Below are 13,721 nucleotides of genomic sequence, written 5' to 3'. Positions count from 1 at the left end.
TCACACTCCAGGGCGATCTGGCGAGGTTGTCACTAAATTTTGCGGGCGGAGTCAGTTTAGATAAAATTCTTCTACATAACAGATCGCATTATTCAGGGAGTTCCATGTATCTTGACCACCCCACATAATGTTTTGTCCAGAGGAAAAATAAAAACACGTATCCAGCAAATGTTGATTGTTTATCAGGAGGACTTTTTAGTCCTCTACAAACGCTCTGAAGCAGGAGAGTTGGCCAGTTTCTAAAATGTCCTAAAGTCTGGAATTGACAGTTATAGCCAGTGACATTAATAGAAATTTTCTGTACGACAGTCCCTCCAGTGCGAAATTCAAGCGTGTGCTTTCTTCATCAAAATATGAATCTACACGGCCACTAGCCACACGCTCATAGAGTTACCGGAAGTCCCAGAAGTTTCCCCTGATTACTAACATTCGTAAGGCATAAAATGTGACACATGGATATAAGATGAACATCAACAAAAGCAAAACGAGGATAATGGAATGTAGTCGAATTAAGTCGGGTGATGCTGAGCGAATTAGATTAGTAAATGAGATGCTTAAAGTAGTAAAGGAGTTTCGCTATTTGGGGAGCAAAATAACTGATGATGGTCGAAGTAGAGAGGATATAAAATGTAGACTGGCAATGGCAAGGAAAGCGTTTCTGAGGAAGAGAAATTTGTTAACATCGAGTTTAGATTTAAGTGTCAGGAAGTCATTTCTGAAAGTATTTGTATTGGAGTGTAGCCATGTATGGAAGTGAAACATGGACGATAACTAGTTTGGACAAGAAGAGAATAGAAGCTTTCGAAATGTGGTGCTACAGAAGAATACTGAAGATTAGATGGGTAGATCACATAACTAATGAGGAGGTATTAAATAGGATTGGGGAGAAGTTTGTGGCACAACTTGACTAGAAGAAGGGATCGGTTGGTAGGACATGTTCTAAGGCATCAAGGGATCACCAATTTAGTACTGGAGGGCAGCGTGGAGGGTAAAAACCGTAGAGGAAGACCAAGAGATGAATACACTAAACAGATACAGAAGGATGTAGGTTGTAGTAGGTACTGGGAGATGAAGGAGCTTGCACAGGATAGATTAGCATGAAGAGCTGCATCAAACCAGTCTCAGGACTGAAGGCCACAACAACAACAACAACATACAAACACTTTTCATCTTGAATTGCATGTGACATATTCAGTTTTTTGTGTACATGCGCATTTACTGTTACTTTGTTTGTTGCAGAATCTAATGACGTAACAACATCGGAATCGGACACCATTTGCAAACGGCGTGTACTCGAACCGGAAAAAAGCCCAATGTGTCCTATAGTATCATGTGACTGTGTCAGTCACCAAAAAAAGTGCAGAGAAAATGCAGATGGCGTACCACAGCCAACCACCAGACGTTAAATGCATCAAGATGTGCTACGCGAAGTTTAAGGAATAAAGGAGCGTCTGTGATCTCCCTGGAACAGGTAGGCCTGGACCTAGGGCGCAGACAGTTCAGTGAGAGAAGGCCCTGTGCAGAGCCTCACGTGATTCTGGTCAGTGCGCCGCATCCTACATAAACAACTTCTTTTCCTTGCGTACGAAGTCCAAATCATGTAATCCATCCAACCAACGGTTTTCAGTGCTCGTTACGACCTTGCAGTTGCTACGCTGGCTGTGATTAAGGAAGATGGTAACTACATTTCCATCTCATTTCAACGGTGTTGTCAGCCGACACAGTGCTAGGAACTGGAGGATCAGAGCATCCCAAGCTGTGTTTGAGATTGGCAGGAAAGGCCTAAGCTGAACGTGTGGTGCGGTCTTAAACACAGTAAAATCAGAGGACCTTTTTCCTTCAGTCACAAACCACAATCACAGCCAAAATCTATCTCGACATGTTGCAGTTATTTGTTGTGCCACAAGTTCAGGATGTTCTGGACTTAATTTTCCAAAAAGATGGTGTGCCACCTCATAGAGTGTTAGATGATCGTGCCTGTTTGGATACATTTCCAGGGAGACGGATATGACGTCATGGCCCTATCTACTTGCTTCCGCGATCACCACCACTGAATTATTTTTCTTTGGGTTTAAGTCAAGGACCAGGTTTACCAAACACCAGTGAACGACATTGCAGCATTACGGCCCAGAATTACTGACGTCACAACATCCATCCCTCACGAAATGTGGACCAACACTTGGGTGATACTTGAATATCGCCTTGGTATCCTTCGGGCAACGTCGGGAAACGTCGTAATTTATTAACTCTGTGTGTGTGTGTGTGTGTGTGTGTGTGTGTGTGTGTAAACAAAACTCGAATATGTTATTTTCATTTGAAGATAAAAAATATATGTCATATTTTCTGCCTTATACATGTTTGTAATCTGAAAAAGACTTCCGGAACACCCTGTATTTGTAACGAAATCGCCGCACGGTGTAATTCGTAGCTTTCAAACATCCGCAGCTGGCATGTCAGTCGAGGACAAAGTTTTCATTACTTACACACCAGAAAGTCCAAGAAAGAAACCCAAACTAACTATATGAAGAGACTTTAGAAGCACCAGCGTACCTAGACTTGAAGCGCAAGAAATAGTTACCTTTCCCAGGCTTAAACGACAAATGTCCTGGATTTAATACTAAACATATTCAACTATAAGAGAAATATGTTGCCCTACAGACTGGAAAAGGGAGAAGGAAATCCACCCCCTTGGCCAACTGATCAGCTAAAACACATCACGAATATCACAGACAGTCGGATCTCAAGAGACACTGGGGACATTGCTCCTACAAATCTCGCCCTACTTTACTCACAAGAAGAAGCGGAGTAGAGTCAGTCAAGCTGTGAGAAACGTAGAACCCAGACTCTCCGATACTTTAACCGGCAATAGACACAGTGTAGCTCTACTACTTGGTATTGGCAAAGTAAAACCTGCAGCCCATCCCATTGTCCCGGGTGGTATTTCACGTTACTTGCAGCCACATTTGAACCGCAAACGAAACAGAGGCTTATTAATTACATCATGCAGATAAACGACGATATCCACAAAAAAATTCTGTAAAGTAGGTAATATCATAAAAAAATTCAACGTGCGTATCAGATCGGCATCTACTGGAGAGGATGACATCATAGAATCTATTGGATATGGTAACATCAGAGTCCAGATGATGAAGCTTAATGTTGACCCAATAATGCCCACCATAACACATAGCTTCAGCCTTCCCTAAATCACGTTTTACCTGAGACCTGGAAACAGAGACTTGTCAAGCCACTACTTAAAAAGGACATTGTCACATCATGCTCTGACTACCGACCTATTTGCATTCTTCCGGCACTGTCCAAGACCTTAGCATACGTAGTCCACCACCAGCTAACAAACTACTTAACTACAAACTACCTACTTGACGAATACCAATTAGGTTTCCGCAAGCATTGCAGCAGAACAACTGCTTTAATAAAAGTAACAGAGGACCTGAAACCATGAGTAAATAAGAGGATTCCTAGACTTCAAAAAAGCCTTTCGCGCTGTCGAATTCGAAATTTTACTTCGCAAACTTAGCAGCCTAAATTTCTCTCCAAGTGCAGTGCAATGGCTTGGCTTGTACGTGATGTCTCGTCAACAATACGTAATGCCCAACGCCAACAAGCCGCAATATGACAGATTGTATCAGGCGTCCCCTAGGGTTCGACAGGTCTATGACGAGTCATCAGTTTTATCCTAGTGTTATGATGGCGGGCATTAGGGACAGGGGATCATGTGAAATTGTTTTAAATGCCTTTTCCGAAAATTGCCTTGGGCGGTTAATGTTGCGGCTGTGCTCTCTTGTAATGTTTTGTAGTTCCTCGCTGGATGTTGAGAGGGTGATATGGTAGGTGGGTGGCCGGTTTCCTCTCACTACAACAAAAATTGTGCACGTCGTTAAGATACACTTTATTACATTAACCAATTGATTATTTAACTTTAATGATGTCCAATCTGAAGTTCTGTGGTTAACAGCAATCAAATAACACGTACTGATTCTTGAATCTTGTTCGTGTCCAAGTCTCAAATGTATACAATGACTAACGTTACCTCACAGCTAGCTAAGGTGCGAGACGACGACTATAACTACGAAAGACTGGAGTACAGTGCTACGTACTGTGGTGCAATGCGAATTGAGTCCCGATGCCACGTGCTGAGGTACGGTTATTGAGGGATTTGAAATTTCCCCTTTGAATGTAAAGAAAGACTGTGCTGGTAAACTTCTACGTTATTTGATATTGAAACAGCTGAGTAAAACTGAACGTACTCAGGTAGTTTTTTCTTTACTCTTCTGATCATCACTAAACTGACACAATATTTTTAGCTTATTATTATTATTTTTGACTTTCAGTAATCCCTACAATTGAATAGTCCTGACTAACAATTACCTATATCCTTCATGAATCACTTACCTCACAAAAATCTTCGTTACTCGATCTATTGCAATACATCGAGCGCCAATACTGCCAGCTAACTAAAAGATTCTGACTACTGAAGGCACTATCTACTGATAGGCATATAGTTAGAAAATGAAAGATTTTGATAGAGAACAAACAATGTATTTACCTTAATAATGTTCAAAGGAAATTTGTCAAACTGGATGTCAGGAATTGGTATATATTGCATGGGGGCTTAATTTAAATAATAGAATGCAAATATTTTTGGTAGCTGTATGTCCGATTACGCAAGTCTCGTAAACGGCTGGCCCTGACTAGTTTTAGTACGCAATCTGACTGCTTAGAATGACAACAAAGAATGTAAGAAAATTTCTGTTAGCACAATTAATTAATTAAGTCCCCAGCAACTATAAAACCTACGAAACAACAAACACAAGTGTAGCTGTTCTGTATGTGGTAGTATGACTCAACGCACATCTGGCACGGTTCTTCTTCAACAAGCCAAGAATTTTTAAATACCAATTATACTGATGTGATAAAAGAAAATTAGAAATACTATAATTGCGCAAGAAAACCAGAATTACACTCTAATACAAGAACACACGCCAGATGCTTTGTTGACTGAACCTGTAATGACACATTATTCAGGTCACTGAAAGAATAAAAGAATAAAAGAAAATACCTCCATATATATTGACGAAATGCACTCTGACCATTACAATATCTCCATTAGAACAACATCTGCTATCTCTCCCATCAAACCACTGCATAAAACATGGAACAACACTCTCCACTACCACATCTCACTCCAACTTCAGCTACAAGCAGTGTCCACCACAACTTCTCGGCAAGCACTGCCTGCCGCTACGTCTCAATAAGCACTGCCAGTGGAGGCGGCGGAACAATACTCTCTGGCGCGATTTCTGGCGCTGTGGCTCAGTGTAGCCACCTTTCATATGCCCTTCCTCCACGGGCTAGAATTTGATGGTATTTTTGCCAGCATTGGTGGTGAAAATACCACCAAATTCGTCAAAAAAAATACAGACAAAAATAAAAGATAATATTAATACGTAAGTATCATATAACTAGATAAAATTATGGCTTTGCACTGACCTTACAATAGCCTAATATATAAATTACAGTAAGGAATACAAATTCTTTCATACATGTGACTTTACATAATAGTTTACACAAGTATTATGTGGTTAAACAGTTCACTCTATAGCGTCAGCAATGACGAATATGTACAGGTAAGAGTCTCATAACTTTTCACAAACAGTAATACACAAAAAATCAGTTTATACAAATATTCACATAAAATGTTTTCATAACAAGTGGTTGACAGTTCCAGCAGTAGCACCCAGCAATGTTGAGTAGGTGCAGACATCATCAGGTGACATCATTTCAGTAGAAGCAGTCCATCAGTGGCACCCAGCAATGTTGAGTAGGTGCAGACAGCAAGAAGTAACATCATTTCAGTAGAAGCAGTTCCATTTGTGGTACCCAGCAATGTTGAAGAGGTACACACAGCAACAAGTCACATTTCTCAGTAGAAGCAGTTCATCAATGGCACCCAGCAATGTTGAGTAGGTGCAAACAGCAACAGGTGACATCATCTCAGTAGAATCAGTCCATCAGTGGCACCCAGCAATGTTGAGTAGGTGCAGACAGCAAGAAGTAACTTCATTTCAGTAGAAGCAGTTCCATCTGTGGTACCCAGCAATGTTGAAGAGGTACAGACAGCAAGAAGTAACATCATTTCAGTAGAAGCAGTTCCATTTGTGGTACCCAGCAATGTTGAAGAGGTACACACAGCAACAAGTCACATTTCTCAGTAGAAGCAGTTCATCAATGGCACCCAGCATTGTTGAGTAGGTGCAGACACCGACAGATGACATCATTTTCATAGAAGTAGCTCCATCTGTGGCACCCAGTATTGTGGAGTAGGTGCAGACTCCAACAGGTGACATCATGTCAGTAGAATCAGTCCATCAGTGGCACCCAGCAATGTTGAGTAGGTGCAGACAGCAAGAAGTAACATCATTTCAGTAGAAGCAGTTCCATCTGTGGTACCCAGCAATGTTGAAGAGGTACACACAGCAACAAGTCACATTTCTCAGTAGAAGCAGTTCATCAATGGCACCCAGCATTGTGGAACAGGTGCAGACTCCAACAGGTCACATCATTTCAGTAGAAGCAGTCCATCAGTGGCACCCAGCAATGTTGAGTAGGTGCAGACAGCAGTCCATAATATTCACTATCACTGATCACACAGTTCATTAGCAGAAATTAAACATCCTAGTGGCACCAATCATGTAGAAAAAGTACAAGTAACAGTCCATAATATTACCATCACTAATCAGACAGTTCAAGCATGAACAATAGTTTGAATGCATATACAAATGCTTTTACAATGCTCTTACACTAAACATACAAATCATAACAAACACACAAATGATATCAGATAATTGTCATATTACTATTACAAATACACAAACATCAGTAAACCTATAATATTTATGGGTGTCAGTGCAAGCCACTACAAACAAATAAAATAATATTTAGGAGATAGGTGGGTAGGATTAGGAAAGGAAAACACACAAAACACACTCACTCATCTTTCATCCACATTAAGTACTACTGTGTAATTGAATAGTGTTAACTGTGTGAATCCACTTCTGTCAAAATTTCATGTTCATCATGTGTATCAAGTGACAGCAATGTATAACAGTCAATAATAGTTAAGTCAACGTCATAGTCATCATGTCAAGACCAATGTTTGCCAAGCCAGATCAAAATGTACGGTTGCTGAACAACTGTCAGTGTGCCAAGATATGCAACTTCCTCTCTCCAAAAAAAAAAAAAAAAAAAGTACATACTGCTTAGTGATTTAACAAAGTGTGTGTAGACAATCTTCCTTCCATTTTAGTGTTCTAGTCTGCTATCTTCATCCTCCTTGTTCCATATAGACCAACAAAAAAAAAAAAATATGCACCTCACTTATTTTACCTCTTATACACCAAAACTCCCATCAACTTCATATAATCTCAATACCTCAATAATACCTCTTCAATACGTCGATACATATAAACCTTATTGCCAGTTTCATTTCACTTCCATAACAACTCTTTCCTCTAGTCAGTTTCCTCGAACAAGTACAGATAAAATCCTAATGCAAACCTCCACATCCCATACAATCCGAAGACACACTGTCAACACACAACCTCTGTGTAATCCATCTGACCAAAATCTTCCTTTCATTATGAATTATAAACAAAGAATGCAAACATGACCTCTAACAGACTTAGTTCGAATAACTCTCAGTAATTAAGTACGATTACGGAGTGTGAATAATCCTAATATTTCACAGTGTGTACACCACTTCAAGAATTATGGCAAACAGAAGCAAACATGTGGAGTATTTCTTGTGTCAAGTGTCACTTCCTATTTCAATTGCTCACGAAAAATGCAGTGTAATAACTATGTTGGTATGTCATGTCGTTAGCTTCCTTCCTATTGGCATACATTTATACAGCTTTCATAAAACCTCCAGCTCATGTGACTTCTGTGATGTTTCTTGTACTAAAGTCGCTCGTCGAATTACTGCAGTTCATTTTCTTATGTTAAAATATAAAGCACTGAGCGTAAGCAAAACAAGCAACAGCGAGTAAATATACCAGTAGTGAACAGAATGTCAACAAGTGGATGCAACACAAATCTTACAACTAGGCTCTGCCAAGCGAACAATCTGTAACTAATACCATAGTGTAACCTAAACTCTACGTTCATACACAGTACAACAGCATTTCTATATACCAAATTAAAGTATAGTTATGACAACAAGCAGAAATGTGTAAATGTGCAATCCATACGCATAGCAGTAAACATATATCTTACGTACTAAACAGGTCATTAGCATCGTATCTTAATAAGTAAACACGAAGGCGCAAGCAGATAAATCACAAAGTATAACTTACATACCTAACCACATCAGCACAATTAATCAGGTGACAATTATAATTTAAATAAATAGGCACAGCATGCACATAATTAAAAATATGACATCAGTGAAAAAGCAGTGCAGCCAAGCGATGCATACACTCCTGGAAATTGAAATAAGAACACCGTGAATTCATTGTCCCAGGAAGGGGAAACTTTATTGACACATTCCTGGGGTCGGATACATCACATGATCACACTGACAGAACCACAGGCACATAGACACAGGCGACAGAGCATGCACAATGTCGGCACTAGTACAGTGTATATCCACCTTTCGCAGCAATGCAGGCTGCTATTCTCCCATGGAGACGATCGTAGAGATGCTGGATGTAGTCCTGTGGAACGGCTTGCCATGCCATTTCCACCTGGCGCCTCAGTTGGACCAGCGTTCGTGCTGGACGTGCAGACCGCGTGAGACGACGCTTCATCCAGTCCCAAACATGCTCAATGGGGGACAGATCCGGAGATCTTGCTGGCCAGGGTAGTTGACTTACACCTTCTAGAGCACGTTGGGTGGCACGGGATACATGCGGACGTGCATTGTCCTGTTGGAACAGCAAGTTCCCTTGCCGGTCTAGGAATGGTAGAACGATGGGTTCGATGACGGTTTGGATGTACCGTGCACTATTCAGTGTCCCCTCGACGATCACCAGTGGTGTACGGCCAGTGTAGGAGATCGCTCCCCACACCATGATGCCGGGTGTTGGCCCTGTGTGCCTCGGTCGTATGCAGTCCTGATTGTGGCGCTCACCTGCACGGCGCCAAACACGCATACGACCATCATTGGCACCAAGGCAGAAGCGACTCTCATCGCTGAAGACGACACGTCTCCATTCGTCCCTCCATTCACGCCTGTCGCGACACCACTGGAGGCGGGCTGCATGATGTTGGGGCGTGAGCGGAAGACGGCCTAACGGTGTGCGGGACCGTAGCCCAGCTTCATGGAGACGGTTGCGAATGGTCCTCGCCGATACCCCAGGAGCAACAGTGTCCCTAATTTGCTGGGAAGTGGCGGTGCGGTCCCCTACGGCACTGCGTAGGATCCTACGGTGTTGGCGTGCATCCGTGCGTCGCTGCGGTCCGGTCCCAGGTCGACGGGCACGTGCACCTTCCGCCGACCACTGGCGACAACATCGATGTACTGTGGAGACCTCACGCCCCACGTGTTGAGCAATTCGGCGGTACGTCCACCCGGCCTCCCGCATGCCCACTATACGCCCTCGCTCAAAGTCCGTCAACTGCACATGCGGTTCACGTCCACGCTGTCGCAGCATGCTACCAGTGTTAAAGACTGCGATGGAGCTCCGTATGCCACGGCAAACTGGCTGACACTGACGGCGGCGGTGCACAAATGCTGCGCAGCTAGCGCCATTCGACGGCCAACACCGCGGTTCCTGGTGTGTCCGCTGTGCCGTGCGTGTGATCATTGCTTGTACAGCCCTCTCGCAGTGTCCGGAGCAAGTATGGTGGGTCTGTCACACCGGTGTCAATGTGTTCTTTTTTCCATTTCCAGGAGTGTAATATACACAAGTAACAATCCAGTTCATTAATAATCATTGTCAAAATCAGTTAACGTACGCAAGCACGTCGCTTCGCAAGTAATTTCATTGAACATGTAATTAGCACAAAGTATGAATCACGTAATCGCGAGCAGCAAATTACGTCTAAAGTATGTACCTAAGTGGAAATATGTTACCTGAAAAATAAACTCAATTAATAATTACCTTTTTAGTTTATTACTTTCTTCTCCGAAATGACATTTTTCCTGAAATTTTCTCGATAGCAAGTCGTCTTAACGTCGGACACGCACAGAATTTACCTGAAGTTCTTAAATATTTTATAGAACCGTATCCTGAAAAATACTGAATGTTAATAACAGAATTCAACAAGTCACTATAGCTTTATACTGAATTTAGTCGGAGAAATTAGACTGTGTATTTATTTACGGCTGTCAGTGCATTCGCACTGAGCGCTCGATCACCTGTAGGCGCGTGACGTAGGAAGTGATTGTTTGCGGTCAACGACTGCCTTCTGCGGCGCGCAGACTTGACTGTTGCTTTGAGTATACGCCGCCGCCAAAACACAGCGCGGTATCCTTGTATTCTCCGCATGTTTACATCTAGCTGTTAGTCTCTCAAAAATATGTCATTCCACAAAAATTTTAACGTTTGATATATGATGTATTCCCTTAGAGCGTCGTGATTTAAGAGTTTCTACTTCAACAGTGTTATCATGAATGATTTTGCGAACTCTATATGGGCCGTTATAAAGCAGAAAAAATTTGCGACACAAGCCTTTTCCTTTGTGAGACAATCGATGAGACTTAATTAACACTTTTTGACCAACTGACAAGATTTTTAAACGACCAGGACGCTTAGCTGATTTCTCTCTTCTAGCAGCCGCAGATGCAATATTTTGTAGAGCCAGGTTGACAACTTCAGAATGCCGCAGTTTCCGTGTAGGCGGAAAAGGAACGATTTCAGAAATGCCTGCCGCTACGTCTCAATAAGCACTGCCAGTGGAGGCGGCGGAACAATACTCTCTGGCGCGATTTCTGGCGCTGTGGCTCAGTGTAGCCACCTTTCAATATATATTCGTGACATCCAGTTTGACAAATTTCCTTTTTCTGACGGACACACCTCCAGATCGTCCGCTCATATTAACATCTCAAAACTCTGGCATCTCTCTCCCCAGATCCACCACTGCTGGCGGCTCACCTCCAACTGCCCAACGCTATGGGCTGTTCACATCCAACTGCCCAGCACTACACTAGCGAATAATCCATCAATGAGTCCAACCAGCCACAGGCTGCACACAGCGCAGTAGGCGATTTTAATACAGAGCGCTACGTGGCGTCACCAACATAAAAACCTAAACAGCCTACTTCAGATTGAGACGGTTCGGTCGGCGGCGGCGACCTATACGCACGCTGCCCAGGGTGCGTTATCAGCGCATAATCTGGTTTGTGTCTTGTTGTCATAGGTGCGCTTATTTCATCGCCTGCTATACATTGTTTCTAGTGCCGACCGGTGTACTGGCGTAGGCGTACGCCAGCACAGTTAACTAGAGAACCGACTCATCAAAGTAGCATATTAGGTCTGCTGGTGACAAAGACACCCGAACGTCTCGACTGAGCATAGAACAAGGAATCAGTGATTACAAGGCCATTACCGTTACACCATCACTGATTACGGCTCTAAACAGGAGTACAGAGAAAGATGTGAAGACCCATCTGCTTGACAAAAGCGAGAACAAACACATTTCAGATTAGGTGAGCGGTCAGCACGAAAATTTCACCTGCAGCACAAACATTGTTGAGTATCATGGACAAAATTGTCAGTGGCAACTCCGGTTCCCATCATATCACCGAAGTTAAGCACTGTCGGGCTTGGCCACCACTTGGATGGGTCACCGTCCGGGTGTGCCGAGTGCGGTCACAAAACTGACAACGGCTGGAAGAGTGGAGTGCTGACAGTATGCCCCTCTGTATCCGCATCCGGTGACGCCTAAGGGTTGAGGATGACACGGCGGCCAGACGATACAGTTTCGCCTTCAAGGCGTGTCCGGACGGTGTTTGTTTGTTCTGTTGTACTGTCCGGTAGGGTATTGTAGCTTGAAGATAGTGTGCCTAGCAACACATGACGACTCCTGGTCGATGTTTCAGTCTAGTGAGAGACTGTAGAATCACATGAAGGCATGCGCACTAAAGACTTCAATAAGCAGTTTCCGGCATTTTGCAATGTTTTTATTGTTACGAGATATGAGATTGTGTTTTGAGTAGTATTTTAACGTTTACACATTTCAGTGCTCTATAATATTTTACGGGTATTTGGAGGACATTGTTAATTTTTCAGTTACATAATGTTATGATGAGTTAACATTCCATGTATTTTTTAAACTAGTTACATATATAAATAGTCAAGCCACATTTCGTCGGTGGTGCAGCATCTTGTACCTCAAAACGGAAGAAAGTCTTCTGGGATGGAATTCATGATACGAGTATTTGCAAATGAACTGAATTTCTTTAGTGTCGTAGCAATTTTATCTGTCTAGAAAATGGATGTTTGTGGTAGTTTCCAATAAATTCTGTATTAAAATATACTAAACTTATAACTGACCTTAGATAACACTGAAATATGGTTTTTCGTAGGACAGAGCGGATCAGGTTGTGGAAAGGGGCCAAGATCAGTCACTGTTAGTTACACAAGAACACACAACTTTATTCCTCGAAAACCAATGCACAGTTTTCTCTTTAAAACAACAAGGATCAGTTCACGGCTGAGGGCGCAAGTAACTTCTCAATAATAAAGTTGAAATAATTCCTTTTAAAACACAAGGATTTAGAGAAACGGCTGGAGGCCTTAATTAAATAAAATTTAAATATCTCCTCGGCTAAAGGCCCACATAATATTTGAGATCAGCAAGGAAATTCTTTAAAAGGCAACCATTTACTAATTTCGGCTAAAAGGCATATCAAGGAAAATTTAAATTAATTCCTCGACTGAAAGCCCAATAATATTTCAACATAATAAAAGGCAACCTTTAAAGACAAGCATTTACACAGTACAACAGAAAACCATCTTAAGAAAACTTGAAATATCTTGACAGCTGAAGACCCAAACAATTATTCAAAACAATTAACGACAAATCTTAAGATAAGCATTTACACAGTATGGCTGAAGGTCATTTTAAGAATTCAAGATAATTGAAGAGAAACCTTTCATATTTTGACTAAAGTTCAGTCTTGATCACACCATCAAAATATAATAATCTATTGATCACTGTATTCCAAAAATGTTTACCAAAATTGTAGAAAGCTTTCGGACAGGAATTTACACATTACGGCTGAAATCCAAAAATTTTACAACAAACGCGGCTAAAGGCCTAAATAAAGAGCAAACAAGAATTTTAAATAAAACATGGCTGAAGGCCTAATCTTAAAATACCTCACATAAGGTTCTGCTGAAGGCCACATACTGAACATAGACCAGACAAAATTAATACGCGGCTGAAGGCCTGACACAGTACTTGCGACAAAAGAAAATCACAATCACAAACAGAACATAATAGTGGTGCTCAGAAGTGTTCCATGGGTCGGCCTGGGGAGGAAACTGCAACAACAGTTTAGGTGAGACAGGCAGCCAAGCGTATCACTAGATAATCGGATGGCAGCACGACCTAGGGACGGCTGAAGAACCAACCAACAACGTAATCAATTCCCTTCCACCCGACCACCGGCAAGATAACTGAAAATATCAGCGAGGACGAAGATCCTAGCAGCATTACGTCTTGACAATTGGCATCTAAACACAGTAAAGACA

The sequence above is a fragment of the Schistocerca cancellata genome, chromosome 2 (genome assembly GCF_023864275.1).
Source record: "Schistocerca cancellata isolate TAMUIC-IGC-003103 chromosome 2, iqSchCanc2.1, whole genome shotgun sequence".
NCBI lineage: Eukaryota > Metazoa > Arthropoda > Insecta > Orthoptera > Acrididae > Schistocerca > Schistocerca cancellata.
Note: the sequence above shows the minus strand (reverse complement) of the source record.